This window comes from Mus caroli, chromosome 4, assembly GCF_900094665.2.
Source record: "Mus caroli chromosome 4, CAROLI_EIJ_v1.1, whole genome shotgun sequence".
In the NCBI taxonomy this organism is placed as follows: Eukaryota; Metazoa; Chordata; class Mammalia; order Rodentia; family Muridae; genus Mus; species Mus caroli.
In genome coordinates this window covers 145402258-145414261 of record NC_034573.1, presented here as the reverse complement: position 1 = coordinate 145414261, position 12004 = coordinate 145402258, and the positions used below count along the sequence as shown (strand labels likewise).

The 12004-nt window shown below is 45.5% G+C and overlaps 1 protein-coding gene across 3 annotated transcripts in view; it reads right to left on the bottom strand.

The window, feature by feature from the left end:
- Gnb1 (G protein subunit beta 1) overlaps nucleotides 1–11592 on the bottom strand; it is a 65096-nt gene extending 53504 nt beyond the window's left edge. For all 3 annotated transcript variants that reach the window (XM_021159572.2, XM_021159570.2, XM_021159571.2), the window contains exon 1: nucleotides 11378–11592. The gene's annotated coding sequence lies outside the window, so the exon portion shown is untranslated. The remainder of the gene's footprint in view (nucleotides 1–11377) is intronic.
- Nucleotides 11593–12004: the final 412 nt, after the last annotated feature.

Here is a 12004-nt window from a genome sequence, read left to right as displayed (position 1 = left end):
AAAAAAAAAAAAAAAAAGACTGGGCCAGTCAACTGCTCCACACTTCATCTAGCCACTCATTAGCTTAATTACTGACTTCTACAATAAAAAACAAAGCAGAATTTTACCATAAAGTATTGTAAAGTATATTTCAGCTAAACATTCAGGCCAAAAGCAAAAGACATAATTAGAGCAGAGCTCTCAGACCCCGACAGGAAAGGGCGGTACAGAAGCTCAGGTGCATGGCTTGGCATTGTTTTTCAGTCTCTGCCCTTCCCACAGAGCCCCAGAACCCTCCCTCAGCCACATAAACACCAACTAGAAAAGGAGGAGTAGAGAACCTACTTGTCTAATCACAGTCATTCATCGTGCAGCCAGTTCCTCTGTTTTGTTACTTCTTAGAGATGACCCAATTAGCCTCCATCTAACTGCCCACTACAAAAACATCTGATCCCCCCCAAACAGGGGGAAGTAGGCCTGGCTGTCCTGGAACTCCAAGATTCATCTGCCACTTTGTACACTGCCACTGCCCAAACATCTGATTTTTATGATTGGTTGATATACACAAAACTTCAAACTCATTTCATTTTGTCTTTTTTTTTTTTTTTTTTTTTGAGACAAGGTCTCATTGTGCAGCCTTAGCTGGCCTGGAACTTACTATGTAGACCATGCCCGCCCCTGCTTCTGGGGTGCTGATATTAAAGGCATGGTGTTACCACATCCAGCTAAAAGCTCTACTCTTGAGCAAGATATACAACAGAAATAGGGAAAAAGTACTGAATGTGCAGCTTGGTGGCTAAGCACTGTCCAACACAGGTCAGAACCTGAGTTCCATCCCTACTGACTCTGAAAGAAAACATGAACATGGGAGATAAGTTAGAAACACAAGGAAATGTGGCACACGGGATAAAGCACTAAGTGTCTAGAGTTGAGCAGCATCTGCTAAAATTCAGTTCTACTTGGAACTGTGACCTTATTTGGAAAGAGGTCTCTTTCAGGTGTAATCAGGCAAACTAAAACAAGGTCACAATGAAATAGGGTGGGCCTTAGCCAAATGACTATGTCCTTCTAAGGAAAGCAGTTGCACAGAGAAAGCGCTACGAAAAAGAGGCAGAAAACTGATGTGATGCAACTACAAGTTTTAAGAGTAAAGAGGAGTGTCTCAATGGCAAAGCAGTATACACCTAACAGGACTCTCCCCTGGCATCTGCAGTTGCAGCATACCCCTGCCTGCACCCTGAATTCAGACTTCTATGCTCTACAACCATGAGTAAGTTTATAGTTGTTTTTTACAACAGAACTCAAAGCCTGGCTGGGCCTGGGGAAGCATCTCATGAAAGGAGGTTGGGAGTAAGACACTCCCAATGTCCACTGAGGCGGACACTTCATCATTGTTTGTTCATTTATATATTTATATTTGGAGACACAGTCTCTCTATGTAGTACTAACCATCTTGGAACTCCCCATACAAATCAGGCTAGCCTTGAATTCACAGAAATCCTCCTGCCTCTGCCTCCCAGTGCTGAAATTAAAAGTGGGTGCCACCAGGCCTGGTGCTCCACCTCATTTACTGCTCACCATGCCTGTGAGATAAAAAGTGATGAGAATGTGAAGAACACACGAGGAGATGTCCAGCAATGGACATGGGAACTATGAGCTATGAGGAAAAGAAAACACAACTGGCTGGCGGAAGGAGTAGCCTTTAATCCCAGCATTGGGAAAACAGGCAGGCAGGAGTGAGATCAAGCCCACCTAGGGCTACATAGTGGGGAATCTGTCTCAAAAAAAAAAAAAGGGAGGAAGAGGAGGAGGGAGGGAGGGAGGGAGGAAGGGAGGGGACAGACAAAACACATCCTACAAACCTGGCAGTAACATGGTAAAACCAAGTTACTTCCAAAGGAAGAAGCTGAGGGCACTGAAGGAAGCACGGGTAGCCCAAGGCCAGGGAGATGGAGAGGTGGGCCCTGAGGTGGCCTTTTAGGGATTACCCGCCAACCTGTGGACCTATCAGTGAAATAAAAGCTTCACCTGCCTTGTATTAAATGGACAGTCTTTAAGACTAAACTCAGTAGTCAGGTAGGTCTTTGTTCATCGGATTGCAGTGGTGGGATAGAGTCCAGGGCTCCCACAGGGAGGAAAACACTCTGTCACAGAGTTGTACTGCCAGCTCGGATGGTCAATTTCTTCTTCTTTTCTAATTATTAATGTGTAAGTATGTGGGTATGCATGCATCAGAAGATAAATTAATAGGCCTGTCTTCTCCCACTTTGTGGTTGTTTTCTGTTTTTAACAATTTTTATTTATGGGGGAGGGCGGGGGTGGTTATGCCTGCTAAGTAAGACATTTCATGAGCCCCAACATGTTTTTGAGGCAGGGCATCTTTTATTTGAGCCACACCATGAATGCAAGTGGCCAGTTTCTTAAACAATAGTTCTAACTTGGAATCTGAAACTGACAATTTTTCAAATAGTTACATCAAATAATTTTACTCCAGTTTCTGTTCTGAATGGATCTTTTAACCACCTGTGAGGTCATAGCATCATGTACAGGTCATTTTATACAAAACCATTTCACTTGTACTACCTTCTAATCTCATAAGCAAAGTACATTATCCTCCGGACTAAGGATGTGTGCCTTAGTGGTACAACACTTATTTGCCTAGCACACATGAGGCCTGGGGTTTCATCCCTGTAAAACGCATGTGCGCGCACTCACACACCATCCATTAAAATACCGGATACTGTGTCAATGATAGCAGAAACAAAAATCCCAATTTTTGTTTGAAAATTATTTTTTTGTTTTTTGAGACAGGGTTTCTCTGTATAGCCCTGGCTGTCCTGGAACTCATTCTCTAGACCAGGCTGGCCTTGAACTTAGATATCTGCCTGCCTCTGCCTCCCAAGTGCTGGGATTAAATAAAGGCATGCGCCACCAATGCCCAGAGGAAAAAAAAATATTTTATGGGGCTGGAGAGATGGCTCAGTGGCAAAGAGCACAGACTGCTCTTCCAGAGGCTCTGAATCCAATTCCCAGCAGCCACATGGTGGCTTACAAACATCTGAAATGGGACTCAATGCCGTCCTCTGGTGTGTCTGAAGTCAGCAACAGTATATTCGCATGCATTAAAACAAATAAACAGAATAAGAAATAGTGCTCAGCCGGGCAGTGGTGGTCTACAGAGTGAGTTCCAGGGCAGCCAGGGCTATACAGAGAAACCCTGCCTTGAAACCCCCCACCAAAAAAAGAAAGAAAAAGAACGAAAGAAAGGAAGGAAGAGAGAGAAATAGTGCTCAGTGCTTTAAAAAAAAAAAGACACACCCAGAATCTCGGCATGGTTAAAATAAGTAAATATATATATATATGTATGTATGTATGTATGTATGTATGTATGTATGTATTTAATAGTTGGGTGGTAGTGGTGCATGCCCTTAATTCCAGCACTCAGGAGGCAGAGGCAGATCTCTTGAGTTCAAGGCCAACCTGGTCTGCAGAACTAGTTCCAGGACAGACAAGGCTATACAAAGAAACTCTGCTTGAAAAACAAAAACAAAATCTCATTATATTTTATGTATGTGGGTGTCTTGCCTATATGTATGTCTATGTACCATATGCATGCCTACAGGGACCAGAAGACATCCAGAACCGGAGTTACAGAACAACCATGTGGTATTCAGGTAGAGAGAGAGCCAGTGCTCTTAACCACTGAGCAATCTGAGATTTTTCTATTTTATTATTTCAATTATATTAAATATTCCTGTTACATTATCTAAAATAAAACCCTGGGAGTTTCTATAGTATGTTACCAATATCAAGTTATTTTAAGCACCTGGTTCACTCTGTTCATGTTGGAGCCTGGGACATACAGCAAGACTTTGTTTCCAAACAGTAAAAATAATGTGAAGGATTAACGATTTTTTTAAAGCCCTGATTGGTCTGAACCTTACTATGCAGACCATGCTTACCTCAAACTCAGAGATCTCCCTGCCTCTGCCTCCTAAGTCTGGGATTAAAGACCTGTGCCGCTCGCTATGCCCAGTCATTAACCTGAGTGCTGTGAAAATAACTAGTTTTTCCACAGCCTTTATCTGTATTAAGTGGTTAGCTCATCACCAGTGCAAATCCAACACAGCAGTTAAGTCAAATAAAATGTTTTATGATTACAACTAGTTTTAACCTAAGGAACACGTAAAAGGGTGCAGCAACTGCTAAGAGTTTATACAGATTACACTTTAACATTCACAGGTCAGAATAAACAATGATCCCAAGGCTACAATCACCATCAAATGCTAATAACCCCCAAAGGCCTCCAGCCTTAGTCATATAACAGATGTCACAGACTCAACAAATATTTGTTGTATACCTTTTCAGGAGCTACATACAGAGTGATGCACCAGTAAAGGCTCAACATCAGGCTGTGAGGCCTGAGGTCCAGAAATGCCCTGTAAAGAGAGGCTCCTAAATGAGGAAAATGAACTCAAAACACACTTCACAGAGCAAGAAAATGTTCAAGGTCTGTGAAGCAGAATGTGAGGATGGAGTAGCCACCATCCCAACATGCACAAATCAAAATCATTATCTGCCCCAACAAGCACCCAGGACAGAACCTGAACTTAGTGGCCCAACCCATGCAACCCAGGGCTCATTCTTGATCACTAGCTGAAACTCCAACCAGCCTCCTCCTTCCCTGATGTGATCATGCTCCAGGCTTAAGCATGGTCCCCATCTAGTCAATCTACCCAAATCTTCAAAAGCCTGTTAGAGCTCTCTAGATGAAAGTTGACAATTTTTTCCAAGGCTCTAACCTTTCTATATCTACTTCTCCCAAGGGAAATTTCTGGCCTTGGATAAATAATTATTGAGTGTTTATTATGTGCCAGGCACTGCTCTGGTACTGAAGACAAGGGGGATAACAGAGTCTGGTTGCTGTTTGTTGTATGAGAAACACCCCATCTCCTCTCCTCTGTCCCTGACCTCAAATTTATTTCAGACACTTCACTGAGCTCTAGAACTGGCTAGGTATCCCTGAGAACTACTGACCTCCACTATTCCTGCAGGTCAGGCTCCCACAACTTTATCCTCAGGACCTCACCCACCCACCCCCCACTCCCAGCCACTGCCAAAAGATGCTGAGTAAGCATTTAAATTACTAAATTAATATAAAGGAAAGGGAATATAAACTAACAGACAAGCAGACAGGTATTTATACTCCTTGTAGAGTGTATATTTTATGATCACCACAGGGCTGTTGAGTTACAAGACAAATCACACAACTACTGCAAGTTAATAAGTATGTTTCATTCATCCTTACTGTTCTCAGTCTAACAGTCTTACAAACTAATTTATATAATCTTTCCCCTCTTGATAAAGTACATTATACAATTTGGGACTACTAATTATTATCTTATCATGGCCTTTTTATCAACAGCAGAATGGACTCAACTAAGTAATTCTTAGAACCATTTTTTTTGTATAATCAGTTTTTTTTATTTTATTAGATATTTTCTTTATTTACATTTCAAATGCTATCCCTAAAGTTCCCTATACCCTCTCCCCTTAGAACCATTTTTTATGTGATCTTAGCCTCTTTTTTTCTTTAAGATTTATTTTATGTATGTGAATACACTGTCACTCTCTTCAGACACACCAGAAGAGGGCATCAGATCCCATTAAGGATGGTTGTGAGCTGTGTGGTTGCTGGGAATTGAACTCAGGACCTCTAGAAGAGCAGGCAGTGCTCTTAACCACTGAGCCATCTCTCCAACTCCTTAGTCTTTTAAATTGGAGAGATTTTACAAATGCTCTCAAAATTCTGACTTAGTAAGATAAATCACATGGTAGCATATGTCTTTAATCCTAGCACTTGGGAAGCAGAAGCAGGATCTGTTTGAGTTCGAAGTCAGCCTGATCTAAGGCTACACAAAGAAATGCTGTCTAGAAAACCAAAACAAAAAAATAAATAAATAAAAAATAAAAAAATAGCAACATGCCGGGCATGGTGGAGCACGCCTTTAATCCCAGCACTCGGGAGGCAGAGGCAGGCAGATTTCTGAGTTCGAGGTTAGCCTGGTCTACACAAAGTGCGTTCCAGGACAGCCAGGGCTCTACAGAGAAACCCTGTCTGGAGAAAAAAAAAAAAAGCAACATAATTAAACATTGAGTTCAAGGCCAGCCCAGTCTACAGACCAAGTCCCAAGACAGACAAGACTATACCTACAAACCCTGTCTTGAAAACACCACCCCCAAGACAAAGAAAACGTAAACTGGGCTGGGGGGTCAGGGTTCATAGCACATGTCTGTAATTCCCAACACTTGGAAGGCAGCGGCAGGTGGACCACTAAGTTCAAGGCCAGCTTTACCCATCTACAGAGTTCCAGGACAGACAGGGATACACAGAGAAACCCTGTGGGAGGTAGGAAGGCAACTATATTCTATAAAAAAAGTTTCTGTCATGGAAGCCAACAGCAGCACCAGGAGATCAACATGGCTCCCTAAAGCCAGTACTGTACAAGGAGCAGTCAGCAGTCCTCTTACTCAGTTACAAACTCCACTGTCTAAGTCTGTATTTCTTACATGAGTTATGCAACAAGATCCAAACTTTAAAAAGGCATGATGCCCCCATCCCTATTTCAGAACAGTTAACATGATACATGCTCTCTTCATACATACATCTACACAAATATCATAGGACCAACTTCCCATCATTACTAAGCATTTGTTTTGTACGTTTTAATTTAAATGTTTATTTCTCTTGTTCAATGATCACTAAACCAACCATTTAATTGAACTCCTACTTCACAATTTCTGCAAATAACAACAAACAGCTCTGGAAAGAATGTAATGGAAAAACTAAGTGATGGGGAGCCTTGAATAGTTGGAAGACTAGCCTGAACAACATTGTGAGCTCTGTCTTTAAAACAAAACAAACACCCAAATGCAAACCTGGAATTACTCAAATAGGATCTCATGTAGCTCAGTGTGGTCTCAATGACTATGTAGCTAATGACCTTGACCGTCTCCTAATCTTTTTTTTTTTTTTTTTTTTTTTTTTGGTTTTTCGAGACAGGGTTTCTCTGTGTAGCCTTGGCTGTCCTGGCACTCACTCTGTAGACCAGGCTGGCCTCCAACTCAGAAATCCTCCTGCCTCTGCCTCCCGAGTGCTGGGATTAAAGGCGTGTGCCACCACCGCCTGGCTCTAAAATCAGAATTTAAAACAAGATTAAGATTAAGAAGATGCCAGCTGTGGACCCAGCATTCAGGACAAAGCCGCCCCCAAAAAAAGAATTAAGAAAAAATTAAAGATTTAAAATTTTAAAATTAAGAAAATAAGTTGGAGAGCCAACTCAGATGTCAAGAGCACTTGTTCCGCGCCGGGCGTGGTGGTGCACGCCTTTAATCCCAGGCTATACAGAGAAACCCTGTCTCGAGAAAGAAAGAAAAAAGGACTTGTTCCTCTAGCAGAGGACCCCACAGGAACCAAGCACACATGGGCACGCATATACATGCAGGCAAAATGCCCATACACATAAAATACTAAAATAAATAAATAAGTAAATAAATTTAATTAAAAATAAAAACACCAAAATTCTAAAACATTTTGTTCCATGTCTTATGAGATATATGCTAAAAGGAGTTTTTAAGTAATATGGCACAAACCGGACATGATGGCTCACGCCTGAATCCTAGCACTTGGGAAGCAGAGGAAGGAGGACCACCAGAGGCCAGCCTGGCCTACACAGTGAATACTATGACAGCCTGGGTAAGATGGTCTTTTAAACTAAAGGGAAGTGGCAAAAGCACACCATATGGCCAAGTCCAGATAATAAAACCGAGAATATCTATTACCAATCCACTAATGCTAAAACCAAAGCCTACATAAAGAATTTAATCCAATTTGGTGACTGACATGAGCCAAATCTGTTGGGCAGAGAAAAACAATCCAATGAACCAACTAATAACTGCAGATACTGTACTTCTAAAACAAAGCTGCTGTGGCTCACACACACGGTAAGCACCGGCCACACGGCCAGACGATGATAGGTGATTGCAGACTGCTCATGCTGGTTTTTCGAGACAGGGTTTCTCTGCATAGCCCTGGCTGTCCTGGAACTCACTTTGTAGACCAGGCTGGCCTTGAACTCAGAAATCCACCTGCCTGGGGATTAAAGGCACATGCACCACCACGCCCAGCTATGCTCATGCCTTTCTCAAGGCTCCATTTAGTGCTGTTAACTTTCCAACAATACCAATGGATAATAGATTTTCTTAAATTATACTTATGCAATGCAAGTTTGTGCACGAGTGGCGGAGGCCTTGCAGAAGTGCATTTTTCCCTTTCCCCAGAGGGGCTCCAGGGACCTAACCTGGGTGCTCAGGCTTGGTTGGCACCGAGTACCTGAACCTCCAGCCCAGTGGTTTTTTTTTTTTTTTTTAAAGATTTGTTTTTTATTTATATCAGTACACTGCAGCTGTCTTCAGACATACACTACAAGAGGGCATCGGATCCCATTACAGATGGTTGTGAGGAATTGTGGTTGCTGGGAATTGAACTCAGGACCTCTGGCAGAGCAGTCGGTGCTCTTAACTACTGAGCCATCTTCCAGCCCACAGTGCAGTATTTTTTAACTAAATGAAATTAACAAAGCTTCAGTACTTCTGTGCACCACTTCTTTTGAGACAGCAACTTCTCTAAGTCAGCTTGTTTCTCCAGTGATCAATACAAACATACCCGGATAATCTCAGAAATCATCCTCACTAGTAGGTGTGAAGTTTCAACTCTTAAAAAAGAGACAAAACCACCATTATGCAGACTTTAGGGAAAGGAAGGGTTTAAACAAAGCTTCATGTAGGTAGACCAGGTTGTCCAGAGTGCTGGGATTAGAGGCTATCCTACCAAATCTTGTTTATTCTGCAACCTTCTAAATCTCAGGAAATTTACCTGGTCTCCCCTTCACCCAAATCAGATATAACCAAGGCTATCAAAGAAAGAAAAGCCTTTTTAAAAAGTGTGTTCAAGGGGCACTTTGCACTACTCGAATTAAACAAATACAGCTTTGATATCAGCTCATATAAGAACTGTTTGTATCCAGTGGATGAGTTCATCCATGGAAGACACTGTCAAAGTTGCATGCTCAATCTCCCGCATAAAAAGATCCTTGCAAGCAAGAAACCACCAGATAAATTAAATACAACCCTGACACTGAGCATCTGACACTAAACCCAGGAGCCAGGCAGCAGCTATGAGCACACAGCCTCAGAAAACCTACTTTGGACTTTCAAGGTTCTCACCTTCTAAGAAAGGCAGCACACTGTAGAAGTGAAATAAGTGCAGTCAGAACCCTACACCTACAGTCTAGCCTCTCCCATGGAGATCAGGGCCTTCCCAACTGCACTGCATTCCTGCCTAGGTCTGTGAAAAAGGTCAGTCTCCCTAAGTCCTATCAACCCAGAACCTAGTTCTGCTGTCTAAAGGCTCAAAGCCTGTCTTCACATTTCCATCCCTGGCCAAACACCCAGTGGAAGACATTTTCCTTTTGCAATATACCTTCCAGAAGAATCCAGAAGACATCTTAGCATGAAAACTAAAAGCCTTATCTTCAAATATCTCCCACCACCAAAAACCACTACAGCTTTAGATGTAACAAAACAAAAAACCCAAAAACAAAACAAAAAAACACAAACAAAAACTATATAGAAACTGACTAATGGTTTCTCTGAGGACCACATTTAGTCTCCACAGTGAAATGTAACTTTTCACAATATTAACACTGCCATTTATTTGCTCATCATGATAGAATGACTACATATTTTCTTAGTTAACAGTAAATCTCACAGGCTACTTTACCACACACACACAAAAAGGCTTGATTGCTGCTATCAGATCGAAACATAACAATACAAAGTACTATACCAAACCAACACTACAAATTACCTGAAATTTCAAAATTCATGCACAAGTGTCATTAATATACTTATAAATTCTACTAATTCGGGACTGGAGAGATGGTTCAGGGGTTAAGAGCATCGGCTGATCTTCCAAAGGGTCTGAGTTCTGTTCCCAGCACCCACAAGTCAGCTAATGACTCTAACTCCAGTTCCAGGGAATCTGACACCCTCACATACACACACAGTCAGACACATTCAGGCAAAACAGCAATGCATTAAACAATTAATTAATTAATTAATTAATTAAATGAAGTCCCACTAATTCTCCTCTCAAAATAAAAATTTTGACATAACCTCTTTAAAGATGAGCTGAACACGTATAGGGATGCTATTTCGGGATGCTAATCGTGTGGTTTAAAAAAACCCGGAAAAAAAATGTTTAAATGTATCAAAAGGTCAAAAGCCAAGCTGCAGTTCCCCAGGGGAACCCGAGGCTGTGGAGACACGGAAAGACTAGGCCACCCTCTGAGTGCTCTGGGCAGGACGTCCCCTCCCAGCGCTGATGCATCAGGCGAACCCAGGAGCCCGGTGCGTTTTCCTCTGCACCGGCCGCCAGAGCCGGCCTTTGTTTTCAGCCCCGGCAGCGGACAGCGCGGTCCTGGCTGACAAAGGCGGGTATCGCCATCTTGTCGCGGCGACCGGACGCGGCGCCCATTCATTTGCTGGTGCCTGGGGCCAGGAACGCCGGCAGCGAAGGGAGCTGAGAAGCTTGGTAGCGGTAGGCCCGCACCCGGCAGGGGTGATGGCCGAATCCAGTAGACTCGCCCCGTGTCCGCTCCCCGCGCGCCCGGCCGAGTCCCACGCCCCGCAGGAAGGCGCGGTCCGGAGGGCAGAGCTCGGCTTTTGTTCCCGCGGGGACTGGTCGGCGAGAAGAAGCGCCTGCGGCGCTCCTGGCATCCCCACCTTAGCAAACCATCCAGGCTCGAACCTACGACCCGAGCCCCAGCCCTGCATCCCGTTCCCTTTCTTAAAACTCAAGACCACCTCCGGGATCCGGCATCAGGCCCTAGACCCCCCCCCCCCGCAACAGCCTCGACCCCAAGATCATGAATGAGTCTGGAAACCGAATCCCGACACGGGCTTTGAACCCAAGACCACAGACCTGGTCCCGCATCCGGGATCCAGCCTTGAACCCAGAACCCATCCCAGATCTGGCCTTGAACCCAGGACCTCCACCCAGGTTGCCGCATCTCCGATCCCGCCACGGTCCCGCACCCCGGATGCGGCCTTGAGCCTAAGACCCCGGCCCCGGCCTGCGCCCCGGCCCAGGCGGCTCCGCCCCATCCCTCACCCCGGGACCCCAGCCCCGCCGCCCACTCAGCACACCGGGGATCGCCCACCCAACCCTGAAGAACAGGATGAAGCCGGCGTCCGATGACCCATGAGCGAGAAGAAGAGCCGCAGGGCCTGGCCCAGCGCGGGTCAAGCTGAGCTCACAGACCCCAGTCGCGCTCACCTCGCCCTCGCCCGGTCTGGCGCCCACGCCGCCGCCTGGTCGTCGCGCTCGCGGCCTGCGGGCAGGAGTCGGCGAGGCTGGTCGGGTCCGCGCGGCGGCTGTTCCAGTCCCAGCCCCGCTGCCCTCGCCGCCCGCGCCCGCCACCGCCGCCGCCGCCGCCGCCGTCGCCGTCCGCCCCTCAGACGCCTCCAGCCATCAGGATGGGCGCGGCGGCCCCTGCCCGCAGCCTCGGGAAACCCCACGTCGCGTCACTGCGCACGGGCGGCGTGCGCGTGCCGCTCTTTCCGCCCCGCCCCTCCTTCCCTCTGCGCGTGCGCGAGCGGCTTAAAGGACCCGTGATTTTTCCCCACCCCACCCCACCCCCCTACACACACACACACACACCCCGCAAGGGTCTTCCAGGGACGTTGGCAGCCTATCGGCCTCGGTGGCCTCTGGCTCTGACCTGATGGTGTCGGCTCCTGTGCCATGTGCCCCAAGCCAGAGGGCGGTGTGTCCTGCCTGAATGACCAGCCCGGGAGGGCCTAAAGGCGAGCGTGCGTGAACGGCCTAGCAGGTTCTAGAAGGCGGGGGTAGGGGGGTAGGAATAGCCAGGTGGGACAGGAAGGATGTCAAGATTAACCACCA